The sequence below is a fragment of the Jaculus jaculus genome, chromosome 5 (assembly GCF_020740685.1).
Source record: "Jaculus jaculus isolate mJacJac1 chromosome 5, mJacJac1.mat.Y.cur, whole genome shotgun sequence".
NCBI classification, from domain to species: Eukaryota; Metazoa; Chordata; class Mammalia; order Rodentia; family Dipodidae; genus Jaculus; species Jaculus jaculus.
Window position 1 is genome coordinate 102,781,194 of NC_059106.1, and position 14,883 is coordinate 102,796,076.

A 14,883-nucleotide genomic window follows, 5' to 3' on the forward strand; every position below is an offset into this window, starting at 1 on the left:
CTTGATCAAATTGGCCAGAGGTTTGTCAATCTTGTTTATTTTTTCAAAGAACCAGCTCTTTTTTTTTTTTTTTTTTTTTTTTTGTCAATTGTCTTGTTTCCTTGGTTTCCAATTCATTAATTTCTGCTCTGATTTTAATTATTTCCTTCCTTCTGGAGCTCTTTGGATTGTATTTTTCTTGTTTTTCCAGTGCCTTTAGGTGGATGGAGGTTATTGATTTGGGATCTTTCTATCTTTTTTATGAAGGTATTGAGTGCTATGAATTTTCCCCTGAGGTCTGCCTTCATTGTGTCCCATAAGTTTTGGTATGATGTGTTCTCATTGTCATTCAATTCCAGGAATTTTGCAATTTCATTTTTTATTTTTTCCACTATCCATTTATTGTTTTAAAGTGCTCTGTTCAGTTTCCAGGTGCTGTTGGGATTCTTGGTGGGTCTTTTGTTGTTGCTTTCTAGTAATATAGCATTGTGGTCTGATATCATGCAGGGAATTATATCAATTTTCCTAAATATGTGGAGGCAGTCTTTGTGACCCAATATATGGTCTATTTTAGAGAATGTTCCATGGGCTGCTGAGGAGAATGTGTAGTCTGTGAATTTGGGATGGAAAGTTCTGTAGATGCCCATTAGGTCTAGGTGATCTATGGTTTTGTTGAGCTCTCTTACTTCCCTGTTGAGTTTCTGTTTGGATGATCTGTCTATTACTGATAATGGTATTTTGAAGTCCCCAGTTATGATGGTGTTGGTGGTTATTTCTGTTTTATTGTCAGGTAGGTTTTGTTTTATGAACTGTGGTGCCGCTGTGTTTGGTGCATACAAATTTATGATTGTAATATACTCTTGATGGATCATTCCGTTAATAAGTAGGAAGTGGCTCTCTTTGTCTTTTTTGATTATTTTTGGTTTGAAGTATATTTTATTCAATATTAATATAGCTACACCTGCTTGTTACTTATCCCTGTTTGCTTGGAATATTGTTTTCCACCCTTTCACCCTGAGGAGGTGTCTTTAGTGGTGAGATGAGTTTCTTGAAGACAACAGATTGAGCGGTCTAATTTTTTGATCCACCCCGTTAGTTTGGGTTGGAAGCCATAGGCTCTTAGACTTTGCAGTGTTTCATTCCAGGCCCTTCTCCTTTCAGGGTTACCATTGAAAAGTCTGAAGAAATTCTGATGGGGTTACCTTTGAAAGTGGTGTGCTGTTTTTCCCTAGCTGCTTTTAGGATTTTCTCTTTGGTGTCAATGTTTCAAGTCTTAATGACACTATGTCTTGGAGAGTTTCTCCTTTGGTCCAGTCTGTTTGGCATTCTGTTGGCTTCTTGTATCTTGATGAGACTTTCTCTTAAGAGACTGGGGAAGTTTTCTTCAATTATTTTGTTAAATAAATTCTCCATGCTTTTGTTCTGAATTTCTTCTCCTTCTGGTATTCTAATGATCCTGATATTAGGATGTTTAAGTGTATCCCACAATTCCCTCATATTCTGTTCATAGAAACTTTTGAACTTACTGAAATTTTTGAACTCTCAAACTGTTTCTTCCATCCTGTCTTCCAGATCTGAGTTTCTATCCTTCATATGGCTGACTCTATTCTTGAGAACTTCTAAAGAGTTTTGGATTTGTCAAATTAGGTTTGCATTTTCTACTACTTTTCTATGTATAATTTCCATCCCTCTGTCAAGCTCCCTTTTCACCTCATTTTCTGATGTTCTTGATGATTCTTGGAATTCATCCTTGCATTTCTTTATGTCTTCATTTAGCATGGCCAGCTGATTTTTGAGGTCTTTTTTTTTCCACTCTCCCTCAAACCTCTTAACTGTTTTTTGAACTCCTTCCATTTTCTTATCTAGTAGTTCTAGTTTAGTGATGGCAGTATCCACAGGATTATCGGTTCTTTGTTGCTTTTCTCAAGTTCTACCAGTAGCTTGGTCAAGGTTGCATTGCTCATAGCTTCATTTTGGTGTTCTGATCCTAATGACTCTTCTATGTTTTGATTAGAGATCTTCATTGCAGGGCTGGGTGACCTAACTGGATTTTCTTGCATTTGATTTTTCATGTTATTTCTTTTGTGCTGTGGTCTGCCCATCACAGTGTATAGGCACTTAGGTGGATGGATCAGCTTGGGCTCAAACACAGTGGGAATCTTAGGCAGCCTGAGGCAGTTGCCAAACAGCCTGGGCTTTGGCTTTCACTTGCCAAAGCTGCCTGATCTACTACCTGGCCATGATGCCTAATTTGCCAGATATCTCAAGTGGTAATGTACCAAAGCTGCCTGTGTTCGAGCTAGGAGGGACACTGAGACAACAAGCAGCCCAAACTCTGGCACGGGAACACTTGGACCTGGAAGTGGTCTGCGCTCCCTTGCCACAGTACAATGGCAGATGGCTGGCATGTCAGATCGGTAGGGGATGGCATGTGAGCTGGCGCAACCAACAGACACACTCTCACTTGGCAGTTGCTGTGGGCCTAGACTCGCTGAACATGCAGCAGCTGGAGCAGTAAGTGAGTGAGTGGGTGAGCAGTCTAAGCTTCCACAGGCAGGGATCGATTGGCATGTGGGGTGCACCGTGGATATGACAGCTACTTGGGGGGATGGGTGGGTTACCCACCCATGAGGAAATCAGCGATTCCCTGTTTATGCCTGGAGCCACTGAACCTGCAGTGGCTGGAGCAGTAAGTGGGCGAGTGGGCGGAGCAGTCTAAGCTTCCACACACAGGGATAGATTGGCCTGTGGTGGTGGTGGTGGTGCTGTGGATACAGCGGCTACTTGGGGGAGGGGTGGGATACCTGTCAGCGAGGGAATCAGCGATTCCCTGTTTTTCCTTCCTCTGTGCCCTCCCACTGGTAATCTATTGGAGATTGCTCTCCCCTAAAAGACCCAGTTAACCCTTAATGTTTTGCCTTTCTTTCCCCAGAATCTGCAGCTCAGCTAGGCAATTGGCATCTTGGCCAGAAGTTGGGGCTAGGCATTCTTGATGTAGATCTCTTGGTTTGTTGTCTGGCGTGTGTGTGTGTGTGTGTGTGTGTGTGTGTGTGTGTTGGTGTTTACCCATCTTGTGGTATATATCTTGTTTTGTTAAGGAGGAAGAAAATAGTGGCTCATAGTATCTTCACTGTGTGGTCTGTTTTGGTTTTATCAAGATTGGAGTGGAATGGTATTACTTCTACAGATTTTGGTTGGGTACCTTTGGGTCCAGAGAGAGATTTCCTTGTGTGTGCTGCTTCTTAGCATTTACTGGTGAAACCTTGGTAGGCTTGGTCAAGTATGTGGCCAAGCAGGATCCTTTTCTCCCCATGCTACTCACTTTTTGTAGTAAAATTGACATCAGGCTCAGTGGGTAAGACCCACTGTTGGGTCTAGACCCTAACTAGAGTGTAAAGGGGCTGTCTGTTTCACAGGGCTGTGTGGATGTTCTGGGAGTCTGTGACCCTTTTCTGGCCTCACTGAGTGTGCAGAAGTTACTGGCCCTTTGCTGGGAACCATTTTGTGTGTGTGGGTCAGGCAGAGTCTTTGTTTATAAAGGCTGTTGTAGCTTTTTGGTCAGTATGTGGAGGACAGGAAGACCACCTTCAGGTGTGTGCCCACAGCAGTAGCATGCCCATGAATCTCAGGACCTTCTGAGCATTTTCCTCAGCTCTCCCAATGTACCCTATTTGTGTAGGTTGTGGAGGTCACAAGTACACTAGCAGCTCTGGGATGGTAGCTGGGAGAAAAGTGCAAGAGTATTGGAGGTCAGTCATAAGGACCTTCAGCTGTGTGTTCACAACAGTGCCACACCTTTAGAGCTCAGGAGGAGCCACTCTGCAGCATGACCAATTTCTCCACCCCCCCCCCATACCACAGTTGTTCAGGTTGTGGAGGCTGAACTGGTACTGCTCTTGTGGGTGTATACCAGCCACTCCCATGTCCCACACCCACACACCCTTCCCCACTTGAGATTATAAGTACCTTTAATCTGGAGCTATGCCTCACTCAGGGAGCTCAGGAGGTCCACCTACCCATGCTTGTGGGGAATGGACTACTTGCTACAACCCAGAGTTGTAGGACACAATAGGAGAATCCCATCATCTCCTGGGCATGTGTGATCTGAGAGAGCAGGGTACAAAATATTGGTTGCTCTTTTTAGCTCTGGTATCTCCAATCCACGTTGGTTATTATGCACTTAGAAGGAAAGTTATGCCAGGCTTGTAAAAAAGTTATTTTTTTTTCTCTCTCTCTGTCTTCCTTTCTTCCTTCCCTCCTTCCTTTCTTTCTTTCTTTTTAGTATAGGCAAAACCATATAATAGCACTGGGGATAATTCTTTCTAACAAATTTAGCACACTTTGAAAATGTAACTAAAGCAGAATAGTCTTGAGTATTCTGTTTTAAGACATCATAAAAATATACCCAACGTTATTTTTGTAGCCCCAGGAATTAACATTTTGTTGCTATTGCACAGAAGTAAGCTGGCCTCAAATTCATGATAGGAACTGGGAATATGGCTTCGTTGTTTAAGACACTTGCTTGCATAGCTTGAAAGCCCAGGTTCAATCCTCAGTAGCCGTGTAAAACCAATGCACAAAGTGGCACATGCATTTGAAGTTTGTTTACAGTGTCAAGAGGCCCAGAAATACACACACACTCTATATCTCCATCCCCTAGCTATATCGCAAGTAACTTTTTAAAAAAGAAAAGGCAGGGAATGGGGGAAAGGAAGGGAAGAAGGGAAAGAGAGGAAAGAAAGATAGGAAGGAAGGGAGGAAGGAAAGTAAAAGAAAGAAAGAAAGAAAGAAAGAAAGAAAGGAAGGAAGGAAGGTAATCCGGCTGGACGTGGTGGTGCACATATTTAATCTCAGCATTTGGGAGGCAGAGGTAGGAGAATCACCAAGAGTTTGAGGCCATACTGAGACTACATAGTTAATTCCAGGTCAGCCTGGATCAGAATCAGACCCTGCCTAGGAGAAAAAAAAAAGAAGGCAGGTAGGGATGAGAAGGAGGGAGGAAAAAGAGAGGGGGAGGAAGGAAGGAAAAGACAGAGGAAGAAAAGGGGAGAAAATGGAGACAAACAAGACTAGGCAATGTTTGCTAGTCCTTAGGAAACTGAGGCATCAGCATGATGAATTCAAGGCCAGCATGGGCCTTGAATAAGTAAGTCCAAGGCTAGTTGGGCTGCTGCATAGAAAGATCCTGCCTTAAAGATAAGCATATCAAGAATCTAAAGAATGTCACATTTGTAAGGAATCTTCAAGATCTCCATTGATCTAGGGTTTTGTTTCAATAAGAAAAGATAAGCTAGAATACTGATACAGCTATTAGAAGATCAAATTGGAAACAAACACTGATACTTTTCAAAGTAACCGGTTGGTATATATAAACATAGATATGCATTGTTTGCCAGTAGGGTATTTTCTGATAAATGCACTAGGCAAGTTTGTCATTGAGTCACAAAATGTATACAAATGAATATTGGCTACATCACTAGATGTGCTATAGTTTGAATACTGAAGTCTCACAAAGGCACTTATGTTAAAGGCTTGGTCCTCAAGGTGGCACTATGGAAAGGTTGTGGAAACTTTCAAAAGATAGGACTTTTGGGGAGGTCTTTGGGTCACTGGGAAGTCTCAGTTTCTCTCCTTCTCTCTCTCTCTCTCTTTTTTGAGGTAGAGTCTCACTCTGATCCAGGCTGGCCTGGAATTCACTATGTAGTCTCAGGGTGGCCTTGAACTTGTGGCGATCCTCCTACCTCCCGAGTGCTGGGATTAAAGGCATGTGCCACCACACCCAGCTCACCCTCTCTCTCTTTATCTCTCTCTTTTCCTGGCTGATGAAATTCTCTGTGTCACAATGTTTCACCTCACCACAGACCCAAAGCAATGAGAATAATAAATTATGGATTGGAACCTCCAAAACAGTGAGTTCAAATCAAACTATTCTATTAGAATGTAATTGTCTTAGCTGTTTCATTACAGTAGTGGAACTCTAACACAAGGTAATGCTGTGGTATGTAACTTTGAATGCTTTAACAAGTCTGAGTAATGTGGAGAATACACAAAAAATTAGGGGCTAGGGAGATGGCTTAGTCAGTAAACTGCTTGCCTCACAAGCATAAAGTCCTAAATTCCATTGTCAGAACCCCAATAAAAGGCTGAGCATGATGACTCACCTATAATCTAAGGCACAAAAAAAAAAAAAAAAGATCAAAAGCAAGAAGATACAAATAACATTCCAACAAACAAAATCTTACCATCTAAAACTGTGACATGGCATCAGGGAGAGATGGCTCAACTGTTAAAAGTGTTTGTTATGCAGTCCTATGAGCCACAGTTCAATTCTATTTGGCATTCCATGAAAGCCAAATGCAAAGTGGTGAGTGCATTTGTAATCCCAATGTGCCTGTGCCAACAGGAGTCATTACCAAGAGAATCCAGAAGTTTGTGATCCAGCTAGATTGGCCTATCAAGCTACAAAAATAGTAACAAGAGAGACCCTGGAAAAGAATATGGAAAGAGAAGACTGACACTTCAAGGTCACGAACTCTACATATGCGATATAGCATGTACATGCTCCCGCCCCTACACAACTAACACAGGCTCAGTAAAGTGCTCACTGTACAAGCATGACAGCCCAAGTTCAGTACTAAAATCCCAAAATATGGAGGGTACAGTGGCACAGATCTTCAACCAAAGGCTAAGGAAGTGGAGACAGGAGGATTCTGGGGCCTCACTGCCCATCCAGCCTAGACAATTGGTGAGTTCCAGGTTTTGAGATCCTATCTCAAAAAACAGCTGGAAATTGAGGAAGACACCCAACATCAACTGCTGATCTTCATGTGTATGTGCATACAATACATGCACTCCTCCCCACACCCATATATGGTACACAGGAGATACACACAAACACATACAGACACACAGACACACCACGTATACACAAAAAAGAAAAATGCAACACAGGTAAGGAAACAAATCCCATTATTAAATCAACAACAGAAAGAAAAACATTATAAAAGCAGACCCACAGAGCCTTCAGGTGTTAGGGGATTGAATCTCAGAAGCAAAATTTGTTGGCTTGTCACCAGAGTCATAGAGCAAAGGACAGGGCTATGGCAGTCCCAGCACAGTTGAAGACCCAAGTAAAGGTGAAAAGTAGAAAGAGAAGATTTAGTCAATGTATTGGGGAAAGGAACAGATACAGGAGTCGAGGGAAAGGGGCTGTTCTGCTCCTAGTCATGGCAGGGGTGGGGGCGTTGGAGAGACAGTCAGACACAGAGGATAAGAGAGTAAAGTGATAATTCAAGGTTGCTTCAGCTCAGGCAGCAGGGTAGCTTGGTTTGCCCATCTGACCTTGGACTCGTGTAGCACAGAGACTCTTAAAGTGACTGCATCTATGTACTAATAGGAAATCTGCAAGAAAGTGGTTGAATGTCTGTAAGCTAGGCAGAGAAACCACACAGACCAGGAAGTGAATCTATCAGTATGTTAATCTGGCACTTTCAACCTCCCAAACTGAGAAAATAAATGTAGGTTGTTCAGATAATTGGCATAGATTTTTTTCCCATTCTATGGGTTGTCTGTTGGCTCTGTTGAGGGTATGCATGTGTATACAATAGTTCTTTAATTTACTGAGATTCCATTGGTTGAGAGTCAGGATGGAAATCATGAAAAAAAATCAAATAACAACAAATGTTGGTGAGGCTGCAGAGAGGAATGCTTATTCACTGCTGGTGGGAGTGCAAATTTGTATAGCCACCACTGTGAAAATCAGTATGGAAAGCCCTGAGAAAGATGAAAATATATCTACCATCTTATCCAGCTATTTCACTCCTGGATATTTACCCTAAAGATGCTACCCTTAAGATACTTGTTCAACTTTGTTTATTGCTGCTCTATTCATAATAGCTAGGAATTGGAATCAACCCAGATGCCCATCAACTGACAAATGGAAAATGAAGATGTGGTGCATACACACTATGGAATTTTACTCAGTAAGGAAAAATGAAAGTTTCAGGAAAATAAATGGACTTGGAAAATATTATCCTAACTCAGTCACGCAGTCTAAGAAAGTCAAATGCCACATGTGGCTTCAGCTGAAGAGGATAAAAGGCACTAAGCATAGGACTATGGGCATATAACTAGAATGAGACCAGGAAAAAGTGGAAATAGGGAGGGAGGAGAGGAGAGGATACCAAACAAACTAGTAGAGGGATATAATATAGGGGGTAGGAGGGTGAGAGGGTGGGAAAGTTGGGAGTTTGGGGAAAGGGAGGGTGGGGAGGAGAAATACAGAAAACTAAGGACTAAAGAAGTTAGCACAATATAAATCTTCTTCCTGAATACCAGTATACAAGATATAACCAAGTAAGGGAGGTGGGTGGACCAGACTGCAATGATGAGGTGTAGAAAGCATAATTCTAAATCCATTGGTTCTGGCTTGTGAATCCCAGGGCCAGAACTGGGTTAACTTCCCACAGTGAGCAGTTGGCCAGGGAGATCTTGAAGGTCTCTAAAATAATGAAATCACTGACAAGAATTTAGTTAATTTACAGAGCTAAAAGGTGAGACCCTATTGCTGAAGACACCACAGGTAATTGTTTTAGGACACTGAGGGACTATGTGGAAACAGAGAGGAAATCAGTCTGCTTCTGGAAAGCCCACATGGCACTAGACAGTGCTATCCTCATCAAAATGTTCCTCAAACTTTTATGGATATCCCCCTAGTCAAGGCTGCTGTCACCTTTGGTGGGAGAATCTGTTCACTATACAGATGGCAGAGAATACTGGATCCAAGATCCAGCCCTGAGCACACAGTCCCCAAACACACCTGCACCTCACCTGATTCCAGAGCACAGGCCTCTACCACGTCTGCACTTTTCCAGCCAGGAGCACACAGACCCTAAGCAAGCTAGTCTGAGCACAAGATCCAAGATCCAATAGGGCAAGAAAAGACAGCTGAGGTATGCTATGACTGGCTTGCTTGGGGTCTGTGTGCTGGAGGCTGATGAGGTGTAGGTCTGTTTTGGGCCTCTGATCTCAGGCCAGGAGAGGTGCAGGCATATTTGGGGCCTTGGATCAGGTAAAGTGCCAGTGTTTTGGGGGTATTAGCCTGTTTGGGGCCTGTGGCTTAGACTGTATAAGTTGCGAGCATGCTTTGGGCCTGTGTGCTCAGGGTGGTTTGAGGTACAAGTATGTTTGGAACCTGTGCACTCAAAACAGCTTACTTAGGGTCTCTGAGCTCAGGGCCAGTAAAGTGCAAACATGTTAGGGGCCTGTGCTTTGGGACCAGGTGAGGTACAGATGTATTTGGGGCCTGTGTACTCAGACCAAGAGATAAGATTCAAGATAGTTTGGGGCCTGTGTGCTGGGACAGTGTGAGGTGGCAGTGTGTTTGGGGTCTGAGCATGTTTGGGGCCTGTGGCTCAGACTGGTTCAGATTGGGTCTTGAGTTATTGTAACAGGAGAGGTGCAGGCATATTTGGGGCCTTTGCAGTGGGATAGGATGGCACTGGGTGCCAGCATGATTGGGCATGTGAAGGGAGGATTTCCATCATGTTTGGAGGCTATCTTGGAGTGAGTTAGAAAGTGCTGATTTCAGGTGTTTTGGGGACACCATACAGGAGTTTCTGACAACTTCTCCTAGCTTGGAGACAACACATTACACTGGAATACCCAAACTTCCAAGCCTGTTGCTCTAGCCCTAGTGCCCATATGCTCTTGGGGCTGACTACACTTGCAACTTCAACAAGCTGAGCATTTGTGGATACAATGTCACCTTACACCAATCTGGTTCAAACCCATAAAAGTACTGAAGATCATACAAGGGCAATTTCTTGTTTCCTCCTTAATAAAACAAGACTTTTATCTCAAGACAAGTAGACTCCAATGGAAAAAAAATAAACAAATTGAGAAGTCTCTACTAAGATTGACTAATCCCATAATGGATGGCTCCAATGAAAACAAAGAGGGACAACAGAAATAGAATCCTGAAATGAAAGCAAAATAAGCTATTTAACCCTGACTAAGTGAATTGATGAACTGGAAGCAAATCATCAAACAACCAATAATCACATAAGTGAAATGCAATGGAATCATTTCTTACAGTACACAACTTTCACCACTAGGCTTAACTTAATCAATGAGAACCAGACAACCCCCCCCCCCCAAGAAGATAAATGAATTGAAGGTGAGTCAGCAAATAGAAGATCTCAATAACCATCTGATTAAGCGTAATGAAGACATTATTAAGTGCAAGAATGAATTCCCAGAAGCATCAAGAATGTCAAACAAAGACCTAAAATTCGAACATGACAAAGGGATAGATATGATACAGAAACATGGAAAAGGAAACAAAAAAAAAAAAAAAATAGAGCTGTAAAAACCTCTCTAGAAACCCTTGCTAACAGAGTTAATAATGTGGAGGACAGAACCTCAGGTGTGGAATACAGTACAGAAGAAATTGTTCAGAAGTCTAAAAACTTTGATAAGTTCAAAAAGTCATGTGAACAGAACATGAGGGAACTGCATGATACCCTAAAATGACCAAAAATCATAATCATGGGTATACCAGAAAGGAAAGAAATTCAGGCTGAAGGCATGGATATCATATACAAACAATTATTGAAGAAAACTTCCCACCCTCCAAAATAGAGACCCATCCAGGTAAAAGAAGCTCACAGAACACCAAACAGACTGGACCAAAGAAGAAACTCTCCAAGGAACATCATAGTTAAAACTCTAAACAAAAAAATCCTCCAAACAATGAAAACAGTGCTAAAAGCAGAAAGAGAGAAACAAGTTATTACATACAAAGGCAATCCCATCAAAATTACCTCATAGTTTTCAATAGAAACCCTGAAAGCCAAAAGGGCTTAGACTAGAGCACTTCAGAAGTCTAAACTCTATGGCTTCCAACCCAAACCTAGTGAAAGTATCACTTCTAATAGATGGTGAAAGGAAATTTTTCCATGATAAAATCCAGCTGTATGATTATGTGGACAGAAAGCCAAACCTCCAGAGAATACTTCAGGGAATACTCCACACAGAACAGTTGAACAACCAATCTCAAGAACCAACAAGAGGAAGAACACGAAAAGCAAAACTAGAGCAGGCATAAAGACATAAAAAGCTCAAGAAAGTACTAAACCCTCGTAAGGTCTCCAACATGGAAAAGATTAAATCAAAACTTACAGTTATAACTCAAAATATTAATATCAAAAGCCACAAGTTAATGGGTGGATCAGAAAAATGGACCATTCTGTCTGCTTTCTTCAACAAACCTACTTATTAAGGATAGACACTTCCTTAGAATGAAAGGATGGAACAATATTTTCCAAACAAATGGAAATGAGAAACAGTGGATGTGGCTATACTGATGTCTGACAAAATAGACTAAAAACCAAAAGTTATCAAAAAGGCAAAGAAGGCCACTTTTAACTCATAAAGGGAAAGATCTAACAAGAGGACATCACAATCATAAATGTATATACACCAAACACAAGTGCACCACATTTTATAAAGCAAAACCTGCTTGACAACAAACCAGATATAAACCCCATTCCATCACAGTAGGGAACTGCAATACCCTATTATCATCAATAGACAGATCATACTAGCAGAAAATGAACAGGGAAATAATAGAGCTTAACAACATCATGGATCAACTAGACATAATAGATATCTACAGAACATTCCATTGCAATTCTTCAGAATATACATTCTTCTCAACAACCCATGGAACCTTCTCCAAAATTTATCATATATTAGGGCATTGGGCATGCCCCCATAAATTCAGGATAATAATTTCCTGCAGCATATCAGACCACAATGAGTTAAAGCTAAAAATCAACAAGAAAAATAACAGAAATTACACCAGCTACTTGAGACTGAACAGGATCTATGAAACAATGAATGGGTCATGGAAGTAATTAAAAAGAAAATTGTAGGGCTGGAGAGATGGCTTAGCAGTTAAGCGCTTGCCTGTGAAGCCTAAGGACCCTGGTTCGAGGCTCAGTTCCCCAGGTCCCACGTTAGCCAGATGCACAAGGGGGCGCACGCGTCTGGAGTTCGTTTGCAGAGGCTGGAAGCCCTGGCGCGCCCAATCTCTCTCTCCCTCTATCTGTCTTTCTCTCTGTGTCTGTTGCTCTCAAATAAATAAAAAAATAAAAAATTTATAAAAAAAAAGAAAATTGTAAAATTTCTAGAACTTAAATGAAAATTAAAATACAATATAGCAAAACTTCTGGGACACAATGAAGGCAGTCCTATAGGGAAAATTCACAGCACTAAATGCCTTCATAACAAAGATAGAGAGATCTCAAATTAATAACCTAACCATCCACCTAAAAGTATTGGAAAAATATGAACAATCCAACCATAAGAGTTCCAGACAGAAATAAGATCAGAGCAGAAAGTAATGAGTCAGAAACTAAGAAAACAATTAAGAAAATTGATAAAACAAAGAGACCTGGTCTTTGACAAAAATAAATAAGATTGAAAAATGTCTGGTCAGTTTGATCAAATGAAAAAAAAGTCCCACAATAACAAAATTAGAAAAGAGAGTGGTTACAAGAGATATCAATTAAATTGATAGAATCATCAAGACATAGTTCCAAAACCTCTCTTCCATAAAATTGGATAACCTGGAGAAGATGGATAAATCCCTAGACACATATCACCTAACAGAGCAGATTAATCTCCTAAACAAACCTGTTAAATCCATTGAGATTGAGAATGTAACATTAAAAAAAAAAAAAAAAAATAACCCTTCCCCAGAGGAAAAGTCCAGGATTTGATGGATTCTTGGGTAAAATCTACCAAACCTTCATCAAAGAACTGAAACCACTTTTCTTATTGATTTGTTTTTGTTTATTTATTTGAGAGCAACAGACATACACAGAGAGAGAGAGAGAGAGTGTGAGTGCGAGAGCACGCACCACAGCCTCCAGTCACTGCAAACGAACTCCAGATGCATCTGGCTTACGTGGGTACTGGGGAAATGAGCCTCGAACTGGGGTCCTTAGGCTTCACAAGCAAGCGCTTATCCTCTAAGCTATCTCTCCAGCCCTGAAACCAGTTTTTATCAAGCTTTGTAACATAATTGGAGAATAGGGAAAGCTCTTCAATTCCTTCTATGAAACTAGCATCACCCAAAAACCAAAACCAGAGAGAGATTTGTATCTCAAAAGAAAAAACCAAAACCAAAACCAGAGAGAGATTTGTATCTCAAAAAAAAACTATAGGCCTATATCCCTGATGAACTTCGTTATAAAAATCCTGAATAAAATCCTCACAAACCTAATGCAACAACACATCAAAAGCATTATCTACCTCAATCAAGCAGGCTTCATCCCAGCAATGCAGGTATGGTTCAGCATATGGAAATAGATTAACGTAATACACCATATAAATAATCTTAAACAAACAAACAAAAAAAAACCCACATGATCATTTCAGTTGATGCCGACAGGCTTTTGACAAAATACAATAGCATTTCATAATCAAAACACTGGAAAGGATAGGATGGAGGGTTTATATCTGAACATAATAAAGGCTATATACAAAGCACCTAAAGCACAAATAATACTTAATGGGGAAAGACTCAAGGAGCTCCCACTGAGATCAGGAACAAGACAGGGGTGCCTACTCTCATCACTGCTCTTCAACATAGTATTATAATTCCTACCCCAAGCACTAAGACAAGAGAAAGATATAAAAGGGATACAAATTAGAAAGGAATAAGTGAAACTAGCCCTAGTTGCAGATGACATGATCTATAAGTCACCTGAAAGACTCCACCTTAAAACTTCTAAAGATGATAAATTCCTTCAGTAAAGAGGCAGGATACATAATCAACACACAGAAATCCTTCCATATTACAAGTAACAAATATAGAGAAAAAGAAGTCAGTGAGGCTGTCCTATTTTCAATAGCCACAAAAAATCAAATACCTTGGAATAATACTAACCAAGGATGTGAAAGACCTATATAGTTAAAACTTAAAAACATTCAAGAAAGAAATTGAGGAGGATATGAGATAATGGAAGGACCTTCCATGCTCCTGGGTAGGTAGAATTAATATTGGGAAAATGGCAATTTCACCAAAAGCAATATACAGTTTCTATGAAATATCAATAAGAACTCCAGCATCATTCTTCAGAGATAGAAAAAAAATCTCAAAATTCATATGGAATGGGCTCAGATATCCAAAAATACCCTCAGCAAAAGACATACCTCTGTAGGTATCACCTTTCCCAATCTAACGCTATACTACAGAGCCATGGTTACCAAAACATCATGATACTGGCATGAAAACAGACATATAGACCAGTGGAACAGAATTGAAGATCTATTCCTTAGTTCAGGCAACTACAGCTACTTGCTCTTTGACAAAGAGGCCAACAATGTACACTGGAGAAAATAGCATTTCCAACAAATACTGCTGGTCAAATTGGATAACCACATGTAGAAAAATAAAACTAGACCTACTCCTCTCCCCATGAACAAAAATCAATTCCAGATGGATAAAAACTCTCAATACAAGACCTGAAACTCGTAAACTACTGGATGAAAAAAAGGGGGAAACTCTCCATACTATAGGAGTGGGGAAATACTGAACACTACCCCAGTAGCTTAGGAAATTAAATAATCACTCAACCAGAAGGATCTCATAAAACTAAAAAGCTTTTGTACAGACAAACATACCATAAACAGGGATAATAGATGACCCACAGAATGGGAGAAAATCTTCACCAGCTATACCACTGACGAAGACCTAATATCCAGAATCTAGAAAGAATTCAAAAATCTATAAAAAAAAATCAAACAATACACTCAAAAAATGGGCAGAGAACTAAATAGGGAATTCTAGAAGGAAGAAAAGCAAATGGTAATATGCACCTAAGAAAATCTTCA